The sequence below is a fragment of the Gopherus flavomarginatus genome, chromosome 12 (assembly GCF_025201925.1).
Source record: "Gopherus flavomarginatus isolate rGopFla2 chromosome 12, rGopFla2.mat.asm, whole genome shotgun sequence".
In the NCBI taxonomy this organism is placed as follows: domain Eukaryota; kingdom Metazoa; phylum Chordata; order Testudines; family Testudinidae; genus Gopherus; species Gopherus flavomarginatus.
This window is the reverse complement of record NC_066628.1, coordinates 24,778,813-24,793,754: the sequence shown is the minus strand read 5'-3', so window position 1 is coordinate 24,793,754 and position 14,942 is coordinate 24,778,813. Positions and strand designations below refer to the sequence as shown.

The window sequence follows — 14,942 nt, the reverse complement described above, 5'->3', positions numbered from 1 at the left end:
AACCCCTGTCAATGTGCAGCTTTTGCCAGGAAAAGGCCCGGTGCGAATCAAACAGTATCCAATCAAGAGGGAAGCCAGGGAGAGGCTACAGGGAACTATAGACAGATTCCTACAATATGGTGTACTTCAAGAATGTCAGTCAGCTTGGAACACTCCTATCTTGCCTGTGCAGAAGCCTGATGGCACATACCGGCTGGTGCAGGACCTTAGAGCAGTCAATGAACGGGTTAAAACTCTGCACCCCCTCGTCCCAAACCCATATACCTTGTTGGCCTCCGTGGGGGGACAGTATACCCATTTTTCAGTTCTGGATTTAAAAGATGCCTTCTTCACAATTCCAGTTGACACACCATCTCAGGAGATTTTCTCCTTCGAATGGGAGGACAAAAAGAGGATTAAAAAGCAGCTTTGCTGGACAGTTTTGACCCAGGGATTTAAAAACTCCCCCACCCTTTTTGGCCAGGCCCTGGCTAGGGACTTGGAGGAATGGGACAATGAGGACAAGGTCCTCCTCCTGCAATATGTAATTGCAGCTGTGGGTTTAACCCCTTGCCTTAAAGCCACTGTGAGCCTCCTGAAGTTTGTTGGACTCCGAGGCTATTGGGTAGCACGGAGTAAGGCTCAAACCACCCTCCCAGAAGTACTGTACTTAGGGTTTCACATAAGGCAAGGAGAATGTCAGCTTTTAAACGAAAGGAAGGAAGCTATCTGTCAAGTGCCTGTCCCAAACAATTGTAAACGGCTCAGGGCAGCCTTTTGCAGAATATGGATCCCTGAATTTGGACTGTGGGCCAAACCATTGTACGAATGCATTAAGGGAGAGGATCACGACCCCTTTCACTGGTCCCCAGAAGCTGACAAGGCATTTAAGGTTCTGAAAAGAAAGCTGATGGAAGCCCCAGCCCTGGGTCTGCCGGACCTCTCCAAGCCGTTTCAGCTGTATGTACATGAGAGGAAAGGGGTGGCTCTGGGAGTGCTCACTCAGTTATTAGGCACTTGGAAACGTACCGTGGTTTATTTTTCCAAACAACTTGATCCAGTTGCCAAGGGGTGGCCAACGTGTTTATGGGTGGTTGCTGCAACTGCCCTAGTACTTGAGGAAGGTGAGAAGTTAACCCTGGGAGGGGTTGTGCAAGAGTTTGTTCCTCACATGGTTCAAGCCCTGCTGGATGCCAAGGGTGGTCTTTGGCTCATCCAGGCTCGGGTGGCTCGGTATCAGGCTAAGCTTCTAGAGAACCCTGAAGTCACCCTGCAGACCTGCCCCTCCCTTAACCCAGCCACCCTTTTGCCAGAGACAGAGGAGCGGGAACATGACTGTCTAGATGTAATAGATGCCCAATACTCCAGCCGTCCAGACTTAAAGGACCAACCGCTTCCAAAAGCAGAGTGTGAGTGGTACACTGATGGCAGTAGTGCTGTTGTAGATGGACAAAGGAGGGCAGGCTATGCTGTTGTGACCTTCCATGATACCGTGGAAGCCGAGGGTTTACCTGCTGAGACATCTGCTCAGCTTGCTGAACTAGTAGCCCTGACCCGTGCACTTGAACTGTCAAAAGGAAAACAAGTCAACGTCTTTACTGACTCTAAATATGCTTTTGGAGTATTACATGCTCATGCTGGTTTGTGGAAGCAAAGAGGACTGCTAACAGCCCAAGGCTCTCCGGTTAAGCATGGGTCCCAGATCATCCGGCTTCTAGAAGCCGTACAGCTCCCCTTAGAGGTAGCAGTGGTGCACTGTAGGCCCATCAAAGGGAAAATCAAGATGTGGCCCGGGGAAATGCTAGGGCAGACAGGGAAGCCAAGCGTGCTGCTACCTTGCAGCCACCGGAGGCAGAGACTGCCCATATGCATGCCCTTATCCTATTGGTAGGGGAGCTCCCAGCCCCGCAGTACTCTCCAGAAGAAAGAAACCTAGCTGACAGGCTTGGTCTCCAGGAAAAGGAGGGATGGCTTTACTCCACAGAGGGAAGAATTCTATTACCTAAGAGCCTAATCCGACCAGTGTTACAGCAATTACATCAAACTACCCATGCAGGCAGGGAGGCTCTTACCCAGCTTATGAGTAAATATTTTCTAACCTCTGGACTTAGACCCCTAGCATTCCAGGCACAAGTTGAATGTTTGGTCTGCCAAAAGAATAATCCACGACCAGGACTGTCAGGGACGCCAGCCACTCTGGGACCCACCCCAGGCCCGGGACTGGTGTGGCAAATAGATTTTACTGAGTTCCCCCAGACTCAAGGGTACAAATACCTTCTCGTCTTAGTGGATCGATTCAGCGGATGGCCTGAAGCCTTCCCATGTCAAAACAATACTGCCAGAACAGTGGCCTTAAAATTTATCAAGGAGATTATTCCTCGATTCGGACTCCCCCAGTGGATGGAATCTGACAATGGAACCCACTTCACATCAAAAATTGTTCAGAACATACCGAATGTCTTACAGATCCCTTGGAAGCTCTACACTCCTTGGTGGCCGCAGGCCAGTGCAGTAGTGGAACGCATGAATCAGACACTCAAGCGACATCTCTCAAAGGTTTGCCAGGAGGCCTCTCTTCGGTGGCCTGATGCTTTGCCCCTTGTTTTACTCCATGTCCGTGCTCTCCCAAAGGGCAGATTAGGGCTCAGTCCCTTTGAAATTATGTTTGGAAGGGCATGGCCTATGAATGGTACACCGGTTCTGGCAGGAGAGTGGGAAATAGGGTGTGGTTTCTTGTCTCAATACATGCACTCTTTGTCTGCTGTTCTCTGTTCTCTTCACAGGTGCACAAAAGATTTGCAGCCTCTTTCGCTGGATGTCCCAATCCACTCCTTGCAGCCCGGCAACTCCATGCTTGTTCGTACCTGGAAGGAAGAGCCTCTCCAGGAGAAGTGGAAAGGACTCCACACCGTCCTGCTGGTTTCCCATACAGCAGCAAAGGTTGAGGGACACAAAAACTGGATTCATCATTCTCGTCTGAAAGTAGTGCCTGCTCCTGAACAGTGGACCGTCCAGCCTGCTGAGAAAACTTCCAGCGATGATTTGGGACTTAAGCTGTTATTTAAGAGACAATAAGGAGTGCTGGGAATGCCCTGTAATCCCTTTGAACTGCCACAGCGCACTCCCTGCAAACACATTGTACATTGGTTGTGTTTATTTTCAGAGGACCAGCCTAACTTGTCGGCCTGGCTCCTTTGGTGGGGGTTTCTCACGTGATTGGTGTTAGTATTTCTTATTCTGTGGGCACTTGGGGACTTGTGATTCTGAGGCCCTAAAGTAATCCGCCCAATATGGGTTCAGGTCCAGGATTTGCCCTTCTGTTACTGTTTGCCATGATATTGCTGCTATTAACTCCCGTGTTCCCCCAAAAGCATGCAGAGTGGGAGGATAATAGTTTTTTGCATTTAACCCAGGCAGTTGCACAAGGTGTAAATCAATCCTCATGTTGGGTCTGCATACACACTCCCACCCATGCCGATCAGGGCATTCCGGTAGGCCAGGCCTGCACAACTTGCAAAGCGGCGAGGGCCACATTACTCCAAAGAAAACAGCTGAGGGCTGAACCCCCCCGGTCCCACAGAAACATGCCCCCCCAGCACCTCCTGGCCCCATGAAAACACCCTGCCCCAGCACCGCTCAACCCTGCTGAAACATACAAACCCTCCTTCCCCAGTGCCGCCCCACCAAAACAGCTGTGGGCCAAAAAGGAAGGTTGGGGGTGGGGAGGTGATACTTGATTTTAAATCAAGCAGGGGCTCCCAGCTGAAGAGGTGGCTGGGAGCCTTCAGTGTCAAATTAAAGGGCTCGGGGCTCGGTGGCTGGGGGAACCCGGAGCTTTGTGGGGCTGGGGCAGGGATTTAAAGGGCTCAGAGTTCCTGCTGCTGAGGGGAGCCCAAGCCCTTTAAATCCCAGCCCCAGCCCATCCGCTGGAGCCGCCGCTGGGATTCAAAGGGCTCTGGGCTGCCTGCAGCCGTGGGGAACCCTGAGCCCTTTTAATCCCAGCTGTGGCCGGGAATCTCTGCGGGCAGCCCAGAGCCCTTTGAATCCGAGACACGGCTGGGATTGAAAGGGCTCTGGGCTCCCTGCCACTGCCAGCAGCCCAGATTCCTATGAATCCCGGCCGCGGCTGAGATTTAAAGAGCTCTGGGTTTGCCGCGGCTGCAGGTAGCCCAGAGCCCTATGAATCCCAGCCGTGGCTGAGATTTAAAAAGCTTTGAACTCCCCGTGACTGCCAGCAGCCCAGAGCCCTATGAATCCCGGCCGCGGCTGAGATTTAAACAGCTCTGGGTTCGCCGTGGCTACAGGTAGCCCAGAGCCCTATGAATCCCGGCCACGGCTGAGATTTAAACAGCTCTGTGCTCCCCGTGACTGCCGGCAGCCCAGAGCCCTATGAATCCCAACCACGGCTGAGTTTTAAAGAGCTTTGAGCTCCCCGCCACTGTGGGCAGCTCAGAGGTTTTGAATCTCAGCTGCAGGCCGCATAGTGAGCCTTCGCGGGCCGCATGCGGCCCGTGGGCCATATGTTGTGCAGGCCTGCCCTAAGGCCCCCCGGGACCCCTACAGCGTGGACGTAGGTATCTGTGACCCCCACAAATGCACTAAACCCCCAGGGAGCCCTCCAGTTTGGACATAGGTATCTCTTCCCCCCACAACCCCCAATCCCCTCGGGAACCCTACAGCCTGGACGTAGGTATCTGTGCCCACCCCGACACCTAAGCACCACCGGGACCCCTATAGCCTGAAGTTAGGTATCTGTGCTTCCACAACCTCTCTAAGCCCCCCCAGCTACCCCTCTAGCCTGGATGTAGGTATCTCTGCCACTCACGAACCCTATAAGCCCCCCAGGTACCTCTCGAGCCTGGATGTAGGTATTTGGACCCCCCACAAACCATCTAAGCCTCCCCAGTGACCCCTAAAGATAGGATATAGTTATCTCTGCCCCCCAAGAACCCATAAGGCCCACAGGGACCCCTACAGCCTGGAGATAGGTATTTGTGGACCCCAGAAACTCCCTAATCCTTCCCAGGATATCTCCAACCTGGACGTAGGTATCTGAGCTCCCCACGAACGCTCTGATCCCCCCCGGGACCCCAACAGCCTGGATGTAGGGTTATGTGCGACCACAGCCCCTCTATGCGCCCCAGGAACATCTATAGCCAGGAAGTTGGTATCTGTGCCCCCCATAAATCTCCTAAGCCCTCCGGGACCCCTCCAGTCTGCACGTAGGTATCTGTGACCCCCAGAAACCCCCTAAAGCCCCACGAACCCCTACAGCCTGGACGTAGGTATCTGTGACTCCAACGAACCTCCTAAACTACCCAGGACCCCTCCAGCTAGGACGTAGATATCTGTTCCCCCCTTAACCCTCAATCCCCTCGGGATCCCTAGACCCTGGACATAGGTATCTGTGTCCGCCCCGATCCCCTAAGCACCCCCATTACCCCTTTAGCCTGGACGTAGGTATCTGTGCTCCCACAAACCCCCCCAAAATGCCCCAGCGACCCCTTCAGCCTGGATGTACCTATCTGTGATCCCCACAAACCCCCTAAGCCCCAGGGATCCCTACAGCCTGGACACAGATGTCTGAGCACCCCACGAACCCCCTAAGCTCCTTGGGACACATCCAGTCTGGATGTATCTGAGCCCCCAGTGAACCGCCTAATCTCCCCAGGACACCGACAGCCTGGACCTAAGTATCTGTACCCCTCACAAACCCCCAATACCCCCCAGGACCCCTCCAGTCTAGATGTAGGTATCTGTACCCCTACAGCCCCCCTGAGACTCCTACAGCCTGAAGGTTTGTATCTGTGCCCTCCACGAAACCCCAAACCCCACCGGGACCCCTCCAGCCTGGACATAAGCATTTGTGCACCCCACGAACCCATAAGCACCTGTAGGGATGCCTACAGCATGGACTTAGGTATCTGGGGCCCCCAAAACCCCCTAAGTCCCCCAGGGACCCCTCCAGCCTGGATGCAGGTATCTGTGTTCCTCACAAACTGCCTAAGCCCCCCCCCGGGAACCCTCCAGCCTGGACCTATGTATCCGTGCCCCCCAATTCACTAATTCCCCCTGGAACCCTATTGCCTGGATGTAGGTATCTCTGCCCCCCACAAAGCCCCTAAGTCTCCCAGGGACCCCTACAGCCCAGGTGTATGTATCTGTGCCCCCCAGAAAACCCCTAATCCACCCGGGGACCCCTACAGCATGGATCTAGGTATCTGTGCCCCCCAGGAACCCCCTAAACCCCCCAGGAACCACTCCAACCTGGACATAGATATCTGTGCCTCCCAAAAAAAACCCTAAGCCCCCCAGGGACCCCTAGAGCCTGGAGATAGGTATCTCTGCTGTCCACAAAAACCCCTAATCCTCCCCGGAACCTCTCCAGCCTGGACGTACATAGCTGTGCCCCCCACAACCCCCCTAAGCCCCCCAGGACTCCTCCAGCCTGGATGTAGGTATCTGTGCCCCCCGATGCCCTAAGCCCCCCCAGAATCCCTATAGCCTGGATGTAGGTATCTGTGTCCCCCACAATACCACTAAGCCCCCCCAGGGACCCCTCCAGGACATACATAGGTATCTGTGTCCCTCACCAAGTCCCTAAACCCCCAGGGACCACTGTGCTCACCACAACCCCCTAAGCCGTCCAGGGACCTCTCCAGCCCGGACGTAGGTATTGGTGTCCTCCACAAAGCCCCTAATCCCCACCAGGACCTCTACAGCCTGGAAACAAGTATCTATGCCCCCCACAACCCCCCTAACTCCCCCAGGGTCCCAACCATCCTGGATGTAGGTATCTGTGACCCTACGAACCCCCTTAAGCCCCCTCGGAATGCCTCCAGCCTGGACGTAGCTATCTGTACCTCCCATGACCCCTAAGCCCCTCAGAGAGCTCTACAGCCTCTACGTAGGTGTGATGCTCTGTGCATTACCCTGCGTGGCCACACGGTGTCACTGTAGCTCCATGCGGGAAATGCTCTGTGCATTACCCTGCGTGGCCACACGGTGTCACTGTAGCTCCATGCGGGAAATGCTCTGTGCATTACCCCGCGTGGCCACACGGTGTCACTGTTGCTCCATGCGGGAATGCTCTGGGCATTACTGTGATGGAGAAGGGACTGTCTGTGTGGGGGATGGGAGAGCAGCGGGTGACTTTAGGTGAGGGACAGGACCTAAGCCTGTAACCTGAGCTAGGCATGGGGGAGGGGGTCAGCACCTTTGTCCGGGAAGCTGGACACAGGAAGGGGCCAGCTGGAGGGAGCTGGGTTAGTTCAGTTACGGTTTTGGTCTGGGTGGCTGGAATTTAGGGAATCCCAAACTGGGAACTAAGTTTCCTGAACCCCCAGAAGGACTCGATTGCGGGGTCCTGCTTGTGCCTCCAAGCTCTGCTGTATCCTTCGCTCCTGTTGTCCAATAAACCTTCTATTTTATTGGCTGGCTGAGAGTCACTGTGTGTCCCAGGAAGAGGGGTGCAGGGCCAGACTCCCTCACACTCTGTGACAGACTCTAAGCCCCTCTGGGACCCCTGCAGCCTGGACGTAGGTATCTGTGCCCCCACCAAACACCTAAGCCCCTGGGAGACCCCTCCAGCCTGAACTTAGGTATCTATGCCCCCCACAAACCCCCTAAGCCCCCCCGAGACCTATACAGCCAGAACATTGGTATCTGTACCCCATATAGACTCCATAAGCCCCCAGGAAACTCCAGTGTGCACATAGGTATATGTGCCCCTCAGAAACCCCCTAACACCCCAGGAACCCCTACAGCCTGGACATAGGTATTTGTACCCCCACAACCCCCCTAGCACCCCCGGGACATCTACAATCTGGATGTAGATATCTGTGCCCCTCACAAAATCTCTAATCCCCCCTGGGACCGATACAGCCTGGACATACATATCTGTGCCCACCTGAACTTCTAAGACCCCTTGGTAGCCCTACAGCCTGGACATAGGTATCTTGGGCCCCCACAAATCCCCTAAGACTCCCAGGATGCCTCCAGCCTGGACGTAGGTATCAATGCTCCTCACTAATCCGCTAAGCCCCCCTGGTACCACTACAGCCTGGATGTAGTAATATGTGCCCCCCACGAACCACCTAAGCCCCGCTGGGACCCCTAGAGCCTGGAGATTGGTATCTGTGTCCCCCTCAAAACTCTCTAAGCCCCCCAGGGACCCCAACGGCCTGGACGTAGGAATCTGTGCGCCCAAGGCCCCTAAGATCCCCCAGACCCCTACAGCCTGGATGTAGGTGTGACGGTGCTGCCCGTGGGAGCCAGCTGAGGTCACTCAATCAGGGTGAACTGCAAACAAAACGGGGCAGACAAATCCCAAACGCTGGTGGTTATTCCAATACTTAGATTTACCAAGCCAGCACAAAACAGCTTCTGTAGTACCTCACTGGTTACTTAGAAGTTTAAACCACACAGTCCCCTTAAAGTACCCAGCCTCAGGCCTCCATCCAGACACACCTGTCAGATATGATGATGATTCCTGAAAATCTTACTTCAACATATAAAAGAAAAGATTCTTCCGATCCCAAAGGATCAGCCACATACCCAGGTTCAATTATAACTTAGATCTTATCTAAAATACATGCTATAGCCAATTCTTATTAACTAAGCTAAAATGTATTAGAAAAGAAAAGAGAGAGAGTGTTGGTTAAAAGATTAATAGACATATAGATCTGAATTCAATTCTTGAGGTTCAAATACATAGTAGAGGTGAGCTTGTAGTTGCCAAAAGTCCTTTTAGAAATAGTCCATAGGTTATAGTCCAATTTCCATATTCAGGGTGGCTCCAGTCAATGACTGGGGATCTCAATCCTTGTGGCTTAAGGTTTCCCCCTCTTGAAACCCAAAGCAGATCTGAGATGAAGAAGGATCGTGTCCCAGGGTTCTTATACATTTCCAGCAGCCTTTCGGCCTGAGAAAACAATAGGCTTAACTCTCCTTCCAAACATCCAGGCAATTAGTACAGGATAATTTATTCATCAAACAGTTCAAATACAGGTTACCACAACCTTCAAAGAGACACATAGACAATAATACTATTTCACTCAAGTATCATCATAAATGTTAATATTCCTTTTTTGCTCTTTGAATTAAAACTATAGCAATAGACGAGACTTGTTTGCTCACATCACAAGACCTGAGCAAACATCTCCCCTTCTACCTCTAAGAATGCAGACTTGCATTTCAAAGGTCTGTTCATTTACATATCTTGCTAACCAGTTCTTAAGGTTCACCCAAGGTCAGGTCAGTCGGTGAGGTGAGTTAATTAACTCTTTCTGGCCCTGTCACCTTTCAATGAGATATTATATTATACTTATAATGTCACAGTCGCGGTGAGTCGACTGCTGCAGCTCCCCGTAGATTCTGTCTGCGCCTCTCACCAAGCTGGAGTACAGCAGTCGGCGGGAGAGCACTCGATGTGTTGTATCTACACTAGATGCGATATATCGACCCCCGCTGCCCACCGATTCGGCAAGTAGTATAGACATGCCCCGAGTATCTGGTGATTGGAGCTGGACTCCGGAGGGGGACACATTGAAGGAACTCAGGGGTTAAGGTGCCTCTATTGTCAACTGTCAGGGCTGCTGTGGCTCAGAGGAGGGTGCTTGACTGCCTGGCAGGCTTAGGTGCCGCAAACCTGGGAGGCAGGAGAAGTGAAGCGGCCACGGTGTGCTCGGGGTGCTCGAGCTCGGAGCAGGGGTGAGCTGGGGCAAGGAGGGGTGCCGCAGGGCAGAGCGGGGTAGCTGCCACAAGAGGGACGCCTCAGGGTGGAGGGGGGGAGCTGCCACGGGTGGGTCACCTCAGGGCGGGGCCACGGGGGGGAAGGGCGCAAGGTGGAAGTTTCATCTAGGGCAAGGAACATCCTTGCACTGGCCCTGCCTCATGCCCTGCCTGCAGCCAGCCCTGCACCCCCTGCCCTGCCCTGTCCGCAGCCAGCCTCTGTCTCCAGCCAGCCCTGCACCGTCTGCCCTGCCCGCACCAGCCACATCCTCCCTGCCGTACCTGCAGCCAGCCCCTGACACACCTCCTGCCCTGTCTCCAGCCAACTCCTGCTGCAGCCCCCTGTGGCCCTGCCCAAAGCCAGTCAGTCCCCACAACCCCCAGCTTGCACTAGCCCTGCAGCCCCAGCCCTGCCTACAGCCAGCCTCGCACCCCCTGCCTTGTCTCCAGCCAACCCCTGATGCACTCCCCTGCCTGAAGCCAGCCAGCCCCGCACCCCTTGCCCTGCCTGCAGCCAGACCCTACCTCCACCCAACCCCATGTCCACTGGTGCCCTGCAGTCCACAGGGCAGTAACCCTGCATGTCTGGTTCAATGAGGGGGGCAGGGAGCAGCTGGGACCCACACATGTGCACACCCTAGGGTGACCAGACAGCAAATGTGAAAAATCAGGACGGGGGTGGGGGGTAATAGGATACTAGATAAGAAAAAGACCCCAAAATTCGGACTGTCCCTATAAAATCGGGACATCTGGTCACCCTAGCACACCTCCAGGACTCCTGAGTTCCATTGTTGGGTTTCCTGTTGGTTCCACTGCTGGTTGTTTTCCTTTTCCTGAGGAACTTTGGGCAAGTTGCTCCCCCCTCTAGGGCTCTGTCCCCAGCAGTCAAATGGGGATTTCATACTTTCCCGTTATTGGAAAGTGCTGGGAGAATCCTCCAGCCAAAGTTGCTCTGACAGTGCTAAGCAGCATCTGACCATTCAAGGGAGGAGCGCACTGCCCAGGAGGAGTGTTTGGCTCTGGGGTTTCACTTCAGCCCAGTCTAGAGAGAGGGGCCCAACCATGGAGTTTGGCTCAAGAAGACCAAGTCTCCAATTTGTTAAGGGTGTTTTGAGTTCCAATCCTGTGCTCCTCAGTGCTTGATGTCAGCTGCAAATTTTAGAAGCATGGTCTCCACTGCATTTTCCAAATCATTCATGAAAATATTGAATAGTACCGGACCCCGGACTGATCCCTGTCGGACCCACTAGGTACACCCTCTCCGTTGGACAGCCAAACCTGGAGAAGGGCTCCTGGAGTCTGGGCTTTCAACCAGCTCTGCACCCACATTACACTGATAGCAGCTGGACTGCAGTTCCCTCGTTCACTTATAGACTCATAGACTCATAGACTCTAGGACTAGAAGGGACCTCGAGAGGTCATCGAGTCCAGTCCCCTGCCCTCATGGCAGGACCAAATACTATCTAGACCATCCCTAATAGACATTTATCTAACCTACTCTTAAATATCTCCAGAGATGGAGATTCCACAACTTCCCTAGGCAATCTATTCCAGTGTTTAACTACCCTGACAGTTAGGAACTTTTTCCTAATGTCCAACCTAAATCTCCCTTGCTGCAGTTTAAGCCCATTGCTTCTTGTTCTATCATTGGAGGCTAAGGGGAACAAGTTCTCTCCCTCCTCCTAATGACACCCTTTTAGATACCTGAAAACTGCTATCACGTCCCCTCTCAGACTTCTCTTTTCCAAACTAAACAAACCCAATTCCTTCAGCCTTCCTTCATAGGTCATGTTCTCAAGACCTTTAATCATTCTCGTTGCTCTTCTCTGGACCCTCTCCAATTTCTCCACATCTTTCTTGAAATGCGGTGCCCAGAACTGGACACAATACTCCAGTTGAGGCCTAACCAGCGCAGTGTAAAGCGGAAGAATGACTTCTCATGTCTTGTTTACAAGACACCTGTTAATGCATCCCAGAATCACGTTTGCTTTTTTTGCAACAGTATCACACTGTTGACTCATATTAAGCTTGTGGTCTACTATGACCCCTAGATCTCTTTCTGCCATACTCCTTCCTAGACAGTTTCTTCCCATTCTGTATGTGTGAAACTGATTGTTCTTTCCTAAGTGGAGCACTTTGCATTTATCTTTATTGAACTTCATCCTGTTTACCTCAGACCATTTCTCCAATTTGTCCAGATCATTTTGAATTTTGACCCTGTCCTCCAAAGCAGTTGCAATCCCTCCCAGTTTGGTATCGTCCACAAACTTAATAAGCGTACTTTCTATGCCAACATCTAAGTCGTTGATGAAGATATTGAACAGAGCCGGTCCCAAAACAGACCCCTGCGGAACCCCACCTGTTATACCTTTCCAGCAGGATTGGGAGCCATTAATAACTACTCTCTGAGTACGGTTATCCAGCCAGTTATGCACCCACCTTATAGTAGCCCCATCTAAATTGTACTTTCCTAGTTTATCTATAAGGAGATATTCTCACTTGTGAGAATGTCCTGCGGGACTGTGTGAAAAGCCTTAGTAACACCAAGCTAGATCCCATCTACTGTTTACCCACCTCCCCCAGGCCCAGAACCCTGCCGAAGAAGGAAAGAGGATTGGTCTGGAATGATTTGTTCTTGACAATCCATGCTCACTAGTCGTAAGAACCAAATTATCCTGTAGGTGCTGCTGACAAACTGAGTGTTTAAGAATATATTGCAGGATCTCTCCAGCTATGGCAGTGAGGCTAGCTAGTCTGTAAGTCTCAGGGGTCTCTTTGTTCCCCTTTTAGAGAAAGGTTCTGTCTTGTTCATGGATGGGAAGATGTTCTTTTTCAGGGATCTCAGACGACAACTGAGGCACAACGCCTGGTTTGTTAAGGCCACAAAAATGGAGGCAGGAACCTCTTCTCTCCTGCTGGCAAAGAACCCCAGGAACCTAAAGGACAGGGACTCACATCACTGAATGGGCTTTAAAAAAGGCAGTGGTTAAAGATTGGCCCTGACCATTTCTTGTTTCCACATACTAGACATTTTAGCAAACTTTAGAATTCCTTGGTGCTAAACACTGTGAAACTCCCCTTTCTCCTTCACAGAGGGCTTTAACGTCCCTTCTTTCACTCAGGCTCACAACTGCCCAGAGTTCGAGAACTGTTCCTGTTCCCATTGGACAGATGGGAGGAGCCTGAGGTCCAGAGAAGGGAATTGACCTCCCCAAGTGCCTACACAGCAAGGCGGTGGCAGAGTCAGAAAGAGAAGCCACAGGTCCTGACTCCTGTTCTAACAGACAACAAACCCCACCCCCTAGAGGCAGGGATAGAGCCCAGGAATCGAGATGGTGGAGACATTTCATTGAAACCATTTCTGTCAGAAAATCCCATTCAGACTAATCCAGTTTGTTTCTCTAAATCATAACAAGTGGGATGAAACTTCTTTGCAAAAGTATTTTGTTGCAAAACAAAAGCATCTCCTCTTTGTCACAGTGTCTTAAATTGTCTCGTCACACACAAAGAGGAGACACTTAGATCTCAAATATTAGACAAGATGCTTCAGTCTGAGCTAAGTCGTTGCTGCTCTTAACAACTTCAAAATAAAAACATACAAATCAAATAGACTATTTCAGCTATTGTATTATGTGTTAATCTGCTCTGAGTAAACGTGATAGGACACCTCATATTATGCCCTACTCCTAGTGACACTCTCCAATGGATCCCCATCCTCCACCCACCGTCAGGTAGGTAGGAGCGGATCATTATTATCCCTACTTGAAAGAGGGAGAAGCTAAGGCTGAGAAAGGAGAATTGACTTGTCTGAGGTCACACAGCCAGTCAGTGGCAGAGTTGGGAATAGGACCAAAGAGCCCTGATTTTCAAACTAACCATCGGATCTTGAATTTCAGACATTGAATGACCTGAATAAAGTGCTCTCAGATGAGCTCCAGACCAACAACAGTGACAGTAATTATTCAGCAAGTATTTGAGGAGAACTGCAATGTTAGAGAGAATCATCAACTGCTCAGAGACCATTAATGCAGTGGAGGAACAAAATTCATCAAACATAGAACTGGTTCTGACTTATTTACTTAACCTTAAAAGAGAACAACAAGGATCAGAGTTTCCTCCCTGTCAATAACCCCCTGCTCAGGCAATCAGGGTAGAGACTGAGGACGGGAGGCTGAGGATTCTCACCAGAGAGCCCAAAGGATGGCCCAGGTCAATGGTGGGGATCACTGCCTGAGCACTATTTCAGCCCCACATTTTTGGCTGAACCTTCCACAGTGGGAGCTGCAGAGCACTCCCCCGCAACACACACACCCTCCTGGTGTTGGGAAGGGAACAGGAGAAAGAACAAAAGAAGCAAGAGACGAAGAGAAAGGAGGGAGGGAAGAAAAGGTGAAACCCTAATGTCCCCAGTGATTCTAAGGGACAAAATCCCAGGTGAGCAGTAACATTCTGCCTCCTTAAGCTCGTGTTTTCCATGCCTAGAATTCAACTCTCACCAGATGGATCAGACTGAACAGGTTTCAAACCTCCAGGAGGCTCTTACCTTCTAAACAGGGACGGCTGTTTTCTAGTAAAATCACTAAAAGGGAAGGAGAAAACTTGAAAGAGGTTCCTCCTGGTGCTCACGTCCGTGAACCCAAATGCTCTCCCAGTCTTCAAAGAGAGACCTGGAGAAGGAGACTTGCTGAAGCAAAGCCACAGGGGTCTCTGAGGTTTCCCTGGCCCCTCACCCCGTCCTGCCTGGCTGATGTCAGTGAGGTCACCACCTCTCTGTGAGGTCACCACCTCCCCACTACCTTGGACCAATAGTCTGAGGTCCTGCAAAAGGCCTTTGTGATGTCACTGCCACACACCTCCCTTGCTGTGCCAATGTCCTGCCCCTGGCCAGGCCCTTTGGAGGTTTGAGCTTCTCCCTGTGGATCACCCCACGCAAGGAACATTCGTTCTAGGCAGCAAGCCGGCTAGACAGGAAAACATTAGATGCTGCTGCCAATGCTACACTCAGTTTTTCAGAAATTAGTCGACTTTATGGCCAGAAGAGACCATTAGAGCATCTGATCTGACCCCCTGCATATCACAGGCCTCCTGTATGACACAAGAGCTACCTTGGGGGCAAACACATTCCAGAAAGGCATCTAGTCTTCATTAAATGACAGCAGGAGATGGCGAATCCACCACTTCCCTTGGTAGCTTGTTCCTGTGGTGAATCATCCTCAATGTTGACTAATTGT

General features: G+C 51.7%; 1 pseudogene; it reads right to left on the bottom strand.

Annotated features, from left to right (window-relative positions):
* The window catches only part of LOC127032168 (zinc finger protein 420-like), a 200,860-nt pseudogene that overhangs the window by 125,601 nt on the left and 60,317 nt on the right, over positions 1–14,942 (bottom strand).